This window comes from Phoca vitulina, unplaced genomic scaffold (genome assembly GCF_004348235.1).
Source record: "Phoca vitulina isolate PV1807 unplaced genomic scaffold, GSC_HSeal_1.0 scaffold4, whole genome shotgun sequence".
NCBI classification, from domain to species: Eukaryota; Metazoa; Chordata; class Mammalia; order Carnivora; family Phocidae; genus Phoca; species Phoca vitulina.
In genome coordinates, this window is record NW_022589707.1 from 70,736,908 (window position 1) to 70,747,278 (window position 10,371).

The 10,371-nt window shown below is 32.6% G+C and overlaps 1 non-coding gene across 1 annotated transcript; it reads left to right on the forward strand.

Moving 5' to 3' along the window:
* Nucleotides 1-5,364: 5,364 nt before the first annotated feature.
* LOC116631167 lies at nucleotides 5,365-5,466 on the forward strand. Its single transcript, XR_004299114.1, has one exon. It is a non-coding gene; the product is annotated as a U6 spliceosomal RNA (small nuclear RNA).
* Nucleotides 5,467-10,371: the final 4,905 nt, after the last annotated feature.

The following is a 10,371-nucleotide window of genomic DNA, read 5'->3' on the forward strand; positions in this document are numbered from 1 at the left end:
AAAAATTCTCTAAAGGCTGTAAAGCACTGTTTAGGAAATTCTGAGATGGGTGATTTGTTTAACATTTGTGTTATCACAATGGTATGGTGTAATCCTACTGACACAGTCCAGTATAATGACTCTAAACATCAAACCAACTATTTAGCCTCATGCTGAGTTTCCCATCCAGGCTAATTAGAATTCTTGTCTTCTTAAAACATTTGCACTCATGGCTTTCCAATGGTTTTTCCACTTGTGGCCCAGCCTTTTGGATATTTCTAAATCAGAATGCACTGTATGCTGCTAGCTTTACTTGCCTCTTTATTCCTTCTGTCCTCCACTGGATTGCCAGAATTCTGTTAGTAATTCCTCAGAAGAACCCCAAGAAAGAGTTTCTATTATCTCAGTTTAGAGGTATCCAAATTTAAGCAGACTAAAAACAAAACATTCATCAAGTAATTTTCATATGTTCTGGAGTCCCCTGTAGCTTTATATAATGTATAATATATGATGGAGTGTGTGGATTGTTCTCGAGTTAAAAGTGAAATTCCTCATATACACATAAGCTATATAGGGCTTGATGTAGTGTTTGAAATATATGTCTAATCTTAATTCATCTGAAAGAATGACTGTCTAGGTATAGGCTTTAGGTAATAAATTGAAGGAGAAAATAGTCTCTGGCCAGGTAGAAGAGGAATTATTACTTATGTGTTCACATTTAGTATCATGAACAGCAGGATACTATGTAAAAGCAGGAGGTTGCACAGCCCTGTGGTCCATTACAAGGAACGTATTGGTAAGGTTCAGATATATATATATATATATATATATATATATAGACAGATAGATATAGATATAGATATAGATATATATACATATACATATACATATATGTATATGGCATGTGTTTTTACTAATTTCTTTCTAATTAAAAAACTTCCATGAATCACTGGTAGGAAATTCATCCCCTACTGTAAATTTTAGACAACTCATCAAATGCTACCTTATCCTTTTATGGAAATCTTCAGAAAATTCTTCAGAGATCATTATAAGCAACTGATGGCAAGTCCTACTGGAACTTGCCAGTGGTTTAATCGCACTAACACATCCTACAGCTGAACTAAAAAATGGAAGAAGCCCTCAGTCTAAATTCAGACGCATGAGAATGGCTTTGGTTTAGTGAAAGCATGACAACATATTTGTTATTTTGTCTACTTTCCTGACACATAACTCCAGGGTTCAGTGAACTGGTAGTATGTTTTGTTCATTATAACATCTTCAAGCATTTCTAAGATGTCTGGGGTTTGGCAAGCTCCAAAATTAACTTGCCAAGAACATTTTCCATTAGTATTTACAGCCATACGTATTTTCAAGGAAACGGTCTGAATGTTTCTGATTTAATAAGAACTATTAAATGTACAAATGGCCCCTTCAGTACACTCTGATAACTTATTTTTAAGGGAAAAATGAAAAATGAAAAAGAATTAATATTTGCCAATGAGCCTCAATTTTAAAAGATTTGAATTTTGTCTAAGCCTTAAATCAAGATATTATTAAATCCTAGAATTGAATCAAAAACATTCTTACCATGCATAACATCTATGCAATTTTCTATTCATTTTTCCATCTCTGTTTAATTTATCATACCTCACCTAACACCAAAACGTTTTAAATACTTTGACACGTGTATGTCAATTTACTACCAATGCTTTCTGGATTGCCTTTTATTTTAAGTAATCTAAGTTGGTAGTGATGGTAGTTCATAGAGAAAGGCATAATTCAGCTTGCTAAAACAAATAACAAAAATTAAGTGGAACTTTATAGAGTCTTTCCCTAAGCACTAATATATAACACGTCAAATAATAATTTATATACAATACATAACAATGTGTAAATATGCATAAACATACCATTGTATTTTGAACACTATAATAAGGCATTAATATCTAGTATATTAAGGCACTAATACCTACTATAATAATACTGAAGACAATATTTACTAAATTTTATCGTCTATCTCATGCTTCATGAGGACTACGTGTCACTGTTGTAATAAACTAAATGCCAGATCTCTGAAGTTTCTAACCCTTAAACTTGAGAATCTTTTCATGTGGAAGGGGGCTGCTATTTGGATCAAACTATGTTCATCTGAGGAACAGCAGATTTCAACTGACTCAATTTAAGTCTTTTCAGGAAAGAGAACATACAGGTTTCCAGAAGATCAAGGAGAGAAGTGAAGTCAGACAATGTTGACATGTTAGCTGCTAAATTAGTTTCTTGAAACGTTTCAGCATCTCTTCTATCAACATTTTTTTTTTTACTTTAAGAAGCACTGTACATGACTTTTTTATGACCTATGACTGTGCTCTTCAAACTGAGAGGTATTTTCCCCTGAAAAACTTACTTTCTGAGGGAGAAGCAAGTATGAACAGTGTTAAGGAAGTCACTTTCCCACTCCACTTCTCAACTTTCATGAATACTCTCTACTAAAATGTGTGTGTCCGGAACATACTTGTAGTCAAGATATTACACCGTTTCCCCCCTTTTATTTTAATTGAAATATAGTTGGTATACAATATTATATTAGTGTCAGGTGCACAACATAGTGATTCAATAATTGTATATATTATGAAATGCTCACGTGATAAGTATAGTTACCATCTGTCACCAAAAGTATTGCAGTATTATTGACTATATACTCCCTATGTGGTACTTTACATCTCTATGACTAATCTTAATCCTCTTCACTCATTTTGCCCATTCCCCACAATCTCCCCTCTAGCAACCACCAGCTTGTTTTCTATGATTCTGTTTTAGTTTTTGTTTATTTGCTCATTTGTTATGTTTTTTTAGACTCCACATGTAAGTGAAATCATATGGTATTTGTCTTTTTCTGTCTGACCAATTTCACTTAGCATAATACCCTCTAGGTCCATCCATGTTGTTGCAAATGTTAAGATCTCATTATTTTTTATGGCTGAATAATATTCCATATTCTATGTGCTGTTCCATGGTTTATGTCTTGTGTGTGTGTGTTATGTGTGTGGTATGTATGGTTATGTGTTGTGAGTGCTCTATGTGTGATGTGTATGCATGATGTATGGATGATATATGTAGTGTATATGTTCTGTGTGAGCTGTGTATGTGTAGGGTGTGTGTTTGATGTATGTGATGTGTGTGTGGTATAAGCTTGGCATATGTGTACTGTGTGTGGTGTGTGTGTCTTGGTGAGTGTGACTTATCTGTGCTGTGTATGTGTGTGTGTGGTATGTGTTTGGTGTATGTGTGTTATATGTGGTGCATATGTGTTGTTCAGAGATACAGGTCAGTTGTGTCTGTGGTGTATGTGTGGTGTGGGTGTCAAGAAACATCTTCCTTTCATTAACTTATAAATGATTTTGAATTTATGTATACAAGCACTTGGGAAAAGCCATATGCTTTCATCCATGAAACTACACTATGCTTAGAATAACCCTCAAATAACATCTTCCTTTCATTATAATAAAATTATTTTTAAATTATGTGTGTAAGCACTAGGAAAAATGATGTGCTTAACTCCTTGAAATTATACTGTCCTTAAATTATATTGTTTTCTTTTTCCATTCACCTACTGATGGACACTTTTGTTGCTTTCATATCTTGGCTATTGTAAATAATGCTGCAATAAACATAGAGTTGTGTATATCTTTTCAAATATGTGTTTCAATATTCTTTGGGTAAATACCCCCAGTGGTGTTATTGGATCATATGGTATTTCTACTACTATTCATAGTGGCAGCACCAGTTTACATTCCCACCAATAGTGCATGAAGGTTCTCTTTTCTCTACATCCTCACCAGCCCTTGTTGTTTTTTATCTTTTTAATATTAGTTGTTTTGATTGGTGTGAGTTGATATCTCACTGTAGTTTTGATTTGCATTTCCCTGATGATTAGTGATGTTGATCATCTTTTCATTTGTCTGTTGACCATCCGTAAATTTCTTTGGAACTACAAAAGACTCCAAATACCAAAGCAGTCCTGAGAAAGGAGAACAAAGCTGGAGGTATTCCAATCCCAGATTTCAGATTCTATTACAAATCTATAGTAATCAAAACAATATAGTACTGGCACAAAAATAGGTACATAGGTCAATGGAACAGAATAGGGAGCCCAGAAGTTAACCCATGTTTATATGATCATTTAATCTATGACAAATAAGGCAAGGATATACAATGGAGAATAAACAGTCTCTTCAATAAATGGTTCTAGAAAAACTGGACAGCTACATGTAAAAAAGAGATTGGACTACCTTGTACACCATACATAAAAGTAAACTCAAAATGGATTAAAGACCTAAATGTAAGATGTGAAACCATAAAACTCCTAAAAGAAAACTCTTGGACATCAACCTTAGCAACATTTTTCTGGATCTGTCTCAGGGAAGTAAAACAAAAGTAAAACAAAAATAAACAATTGGGGACTACTACTAGGTTGATAACTAAAAAGTTTTTGCACAGTGAAGGAAGCTATCAACAAAACAAAAGGCAACCTACTGAATGGGAGAAGATATTTGCAAATGACATATCTGATAAGGATTAATATCAAAAATATATAAAGAACTCATACAACTCAACACCACAAAACAAATAACCCAATTTTAAAATGGACAGAGGACCAGAATAGATATTTTCTGCAGATGTTATGCCAGTTCTCTTTTCTGACCCCGTCTCCCTCTTCCACTTATCCTCACATATCTTGGATCTCGCCATGGTGCATTTGGCATTATATGTAAAAATCCCCAGTGTGCCAAACAACAAAACAGCAAAAAAAACCATTGCCTAAGAAACCTCCTTTAACTTCAGACATTTGTATGAAAACCTAGAAACTTGATAGGTCTTAGTATAGCCTGTTTTTAAACTTCCCGAAAGTTGAAGATATGCCTGACTTTGATGACTGGGTAACAAATGCTTTTACAATTCTAGTGGTTTCCAGTGTTTGCTTTCAACAAAATTAAAGGAGGACCTAATTGAGTTGTCAGCTAATAAATCATTAAAAGTAATTTGGTTAAAAGATCACAATATAATTTTGGCATACAACACAGAAAAAGTTTAAATAATTGAGTGATATATCTCTGCTAGAATAATTTTCATTTCCATTTATTTATTTTTTAAAATATGAAATATATTGCTTACTGCTGGCATTTGTAACCATGAAAAAGAGGAGTAAATTTGAGGATGAATCCTGGATGATTCTAGAAATAAGTTATATTAATCCATGTCTACATAAAGTAATTAGAGTAAAAACTCATTCATCTCATTAAAAATGATTTGTTTAATAATTACCTGTCAAATCTTGATTGTATTGATTAATTGTGTATTAGTAATAATTCTATAAAACTGAAAACAGTGCTTTCTTTGGCAGCATGTATACTAAAATTGGAATGATACAGAGGAGATTAACATGGACTCTGCAAGGAACGCATGCAAATTCATGAAAAACGAATTCATAAAAAACAAACAAAAAATTGAAAATAAATAATAAGTACATTTTTTAAATCAGAATTTACAATCATCAATTTTTTTTTTAAATTGTTTAATATGATCTATTCTTCCATTTCCTTTGCTTGGAATAAGGGAATAAGTAAAAAGAGAAAATGTTTGAATGATACATATGTCATTAAAATATCTACTGATGAGGGACGCCTGGGTGGCTCAGTCAGTAGAATGTCTGTCTCTTGATTTCGGCTCAGGTCATGATCTCTGGGTCCTGAGATCTAGCCTCGTGACGGGCTCTGTGCGGGGTGTGGAGACTGCTTAAGATTCTCTTTCCCTCTCCCTCTGCCCCTCCCCCAGTCCCTTACCGTGTGCACTCTCGCTCACTCTCTCTCAAAACAAAACAAAACAACAACAGCAAAACAACAACAAAACAAAACAAAACAAAAAACCCAAAACCAATTAAAATATCTACTGCTGATATGATTTGGGTGAGATAGTTTAGACCCTTGTTTTAATAATGATACAAATAAGTTTTTAAAAGTAGAAGTACATGAGGGGCACCTGGGTGGCTCAGATGGTTGAGCGTCTGCTTTCAGCTCAGGTCATGATCCCAGAGTCCTGGGATGGAGTCCCACATCTGGCTCCCTGCTGGGCGGGGAGCCTGCTTCTCTCTCTGCCTCTGCCTCTCTCTCTCTCTCTCTGACTCTCATGAATAAATAAATAAAACATTTAAAAAAATAAAAAATAAAAGTAGAAGTACATGAAAATACAACGTTAAGGATAACTTTGAAAATTATATATAATTTATATAATAAATTTATATATTTATATATATTTATAATATAAATTATTATTTATATTTATATATAAATTATTTATTTATATATATAAATTATATATTATATAAATATAATTTATATTTATAAATTTATATATAAAATATAATTAATTTATATATAAAGTTATATATAATATATATATAACTCTAGCAACCTTAACAAACACATTTTCAATTATTTTTGTCCTCTAGTCTGTGTATTATTTTTATAAAATATATCAATCTATTTTAAAGAAACTTAATCCTAATTTTTGTTATTAGACATATCTCAAGGGAAAAATGTACAACAGAGAGATCATTTATGTTAACAAATGCGGTGGATAATTTTAGCATCATTGAGGGTAGGTCAACCAGATATTATGTAATTTCTGCTGTGATATAATATGAGGTATATAATTTCACCAATGATTATTCTAATCAAAAATGTCTCATTTGAATTCATCAAGCTTTTACATTTAACTTACAGTTTACTGAAAATATGGCAGAGCAATAAGCTAAAGGACATCAAGAGGAAGCAAGCAGACAAAATCAGAAGGTAGGATGTTCTTTTGGACAACTGTCCCATTCACGTCAACAAATCAGTGTTAATTAAAAACATACCTCATTAATGAAAATCTGGAAATATTCCAAATTGAGGATGCAATGCCAGTGTAAGATAAAAATGGCATCTCAAATCAGGGAGGAAAAGATACAACTTTGTAATAAATAAGTTTGTGTAATGAGAGCTACATAGAGAAAATAAATGTAGGTCCAGTCCTCCTATCATGTGCTGGATAACTTCTAAATGGGTTAGACATTTAAAAAAAAAAAAAAAAAAAACCTTAAAAGTACTAGAAGAGAACATAGGTGGTAGGTTTGACTAAAAATCCAAAATGGAGAAAATTGTCCATATTAGGACACAATTTATAAACAAAATAATGGAAAATATCAGTAAATTGATAAATTCACCACTGAAAAATAGAAAATGACAAACTGAAAAAAAAAAGTAATTTGTACAGTAGATATGGGTAATCTGTTAAATCTATTAACGTATAAAAACAAACAAAAGTCCCAGTGCTATAGAAAAATGAAAAAAATATTCAGGTAGCTCAAAGAGAACAGGAATAGAAATGCTCTGAAAAATATGGAAAGATGTTCTGCTTTGCTCATAATAAGAAATTGCAAATTAAAACCACCCTGAGATCCCATTTCTCACATATTGTATTGGCTAACATCCAGAAGTTTGGCAATACCCTGTGTGGATGAAAAAGAATAAAACATTCTCCTATATTGGTAATGGAAATGCAAAATGTTAAAACCACTTTGGAAGGAAATTTAGTAATTACTAGCAACATTTTTGCATTTGTTTTGTGACCCAGTAATACTGCTTCTAAGAACATATCCCAAAGATACACTGAGAAAAATATGAAAAATAAAATGATGTGTAAAAGGCTATTTATGGTAGCAATACCTGAAAAATAAAGCCTGGGGGAAAAAACCCAAATGTACATCAATAAGGGACATGGGTTAGTTAAATACACACAGTAAAGTAAACCGATAAAGTTCTAGGCAATACTAATCCTAACACACAAAAGGAATATGTCTATAAACTACTAAGGATTTTTCTCCAGTATATATTGTTAAATAAAGCTAGATGGAGAGAGTGGTGTAATATGCTATTGTGTACCTAAGAAGGGGACAGTATATGCAACCTGTTAAGTATAAATAGGAATACATTAAATATAAGCAAACAGGGGTGCCTGGTGGCACATTGGTTAGGCGTCCGACTCGGTTTGGGCTCAGGTTGTGATCTGAGAGTCATGAGATCGAGCCGTGTAGGGCTCTGCTCAGTGCAAAGTCTGCTTAAGATTCTCCCTCTGCCCCTGACTCTCTCTCTCAAATAAATAAATAAATCTTTAAAAAATATATAAAAGCAAACATATTAACTGTTAGTATATACGTATGTATATAGCTTATTGTAAGAGCTGGAAAAATAATTTTGAAATTAGAAAACATATGGATATTTTTGGAAATAAGAGAGAAGAGGACGAAGAGGACAGAAATAACAGCTAGACTTCTTCGAATACGCTGTTTCATAGGTTTTTTCCTAGAACCATCTAAATATTCTGTATAATTGTAAAACAAAACATATTTAAAAGGGGAAAAAAATAGCATTCCTAAAACCTGAAAGCAAATTGAAACAAATGAAACTATGTATTGAATTGATGGTAAAAAAAAACCACCCAAAGTGGAATTAGTCCAAGTGCCTTTAAAACACATTAATTTAACTGGACACCCCTGACCATATAGAGCAAGGACAAAAACGTTTTTAAAAATAGAACTGTTTTCAGTATATATTTTGTTAGTAATTAAGGGTATTATTAGTCTCATACATAAATACACACAGTTATCCTCTTTCCCATTTCATAAGTGTTAGATGTTTTGGTCGTAAAAACTTTTGAAACAGGTGGAGGCATAAGCGAATGTGACAGATGAAGTTTTCAAGAACATCAAATTGGGGCGCCTGGGTGGCTCATTTGGTTAAGTGTCTGCCTTCGGCTCAGGTCATGATCCAAGGGTCCTGGGATCGAGTCCCACATCATCATGCCTCTCTCTCTTTCTCTCTCTGTCTCTCATGAATAAATAAAATCTTAACAAAAAACAAATAAATGTGAGAAGAAATTTTAGAGACATCAAAGCAAAAAACGATTCTTAGGTACTGATTGGAACAACTTTAGGTTTAATGAAGATAATTTAAATATAATCTGTGCATTAAAGAGTCAAAAAGTGCAATGGAAATGGAAGAAATGGAGACAGAGGTACAATACAGAAATGGTGAAATGAAGACAAATGATGACAAACAGAGGTCACAAAAGAGGATGTACTGTAAGATCACATTTCAGAAAAAAAAAGAAGGTCTTTATCCTTAGAAAAAGTCTGGAAGTATGTTTGGGGTTGGGGGACAGTTCATATTGTTCTTGCTCCCTTTATTTTCTAATTTTCTACGCTGGATATTTACTTCCTCAATAAGAACATGTAATCTTATCTAAGAAATAAAACATTCATTTTTTCTACCCTCAGGCCATGATCTCAGGGTCCTGGGATCAAGCCCTGCATGGGGCTCCCTGCCCAGTGGGGAGTCTGCTTCTCCCTCTCCCTCTGTGTGCTTGCTCTCTCTCTCAAATAAATAAATAAATAAATCTTTAAATCTGAATCTTTAAAACAGGATTATAATTTATTAAATTATTCCCCATTTCTTTTGTTATATTTGAGACCGTTAATACTCTGAATGTTTTAAGAGTCATTTAAATGGAACAATGTAAATTTAACTAAATTAAAACTAAAGTCTTTATCATTTATTCCTTTACAGATCGAAAGATCTAACATTTCTCAAACCACTCCTCATTCAAAGATTGATTTTCCCGAAGTTTAGTTTTTCTTCTACCACTTGCCACTTAAAAGCTATACTTGATTTTGGTCATGCAATTGTTCTTAAGGCACACACGTAGTGATTAAAATAGATTTTATTTCTGCCTGTACTTTTCTTTACCAAATAGAAAATACATTTTATTATTTTTTATGTCATTACTGAAAAGACCTCCATCATTGCTAATTGATTTTTTTAAGTATTTTTATGCCATTGTTACTATGAAGACATATTCAGTGATCCAGACCAGGCATTATCTTACTAACCCAACACAGTCAGTTACCATAGTTTATACTGTATATTGTAAGCTAAATGACAAAGTATGAGAATAATTGATGGGAATTTTACATGGTCCAGTGATGTAAGTATCAAAAAAGGCATGCTTTATCTGCAGAGAGGGTATGCTTTTCTTTTCTACAATTCCTTCTTTCAATATTTTTAAATTACTATTATTTACTAATTTGCTTTACGCCTATAATTTTTTACCCCTCTCTTTAATAGCCTGCTTCTTGAATCTTCCCTTCAAATTATAGTCAAAATTGAAAAAAAATAGATATATTTATTATAGGTGATAGTTACTCATGTCCCCAGAAGTATAATTTTTAGAAGAATTTTAACTACCATTCCTTTGGCAGACTGACAATATAGCTTTAGTCAAGAAGAGTAATAATTC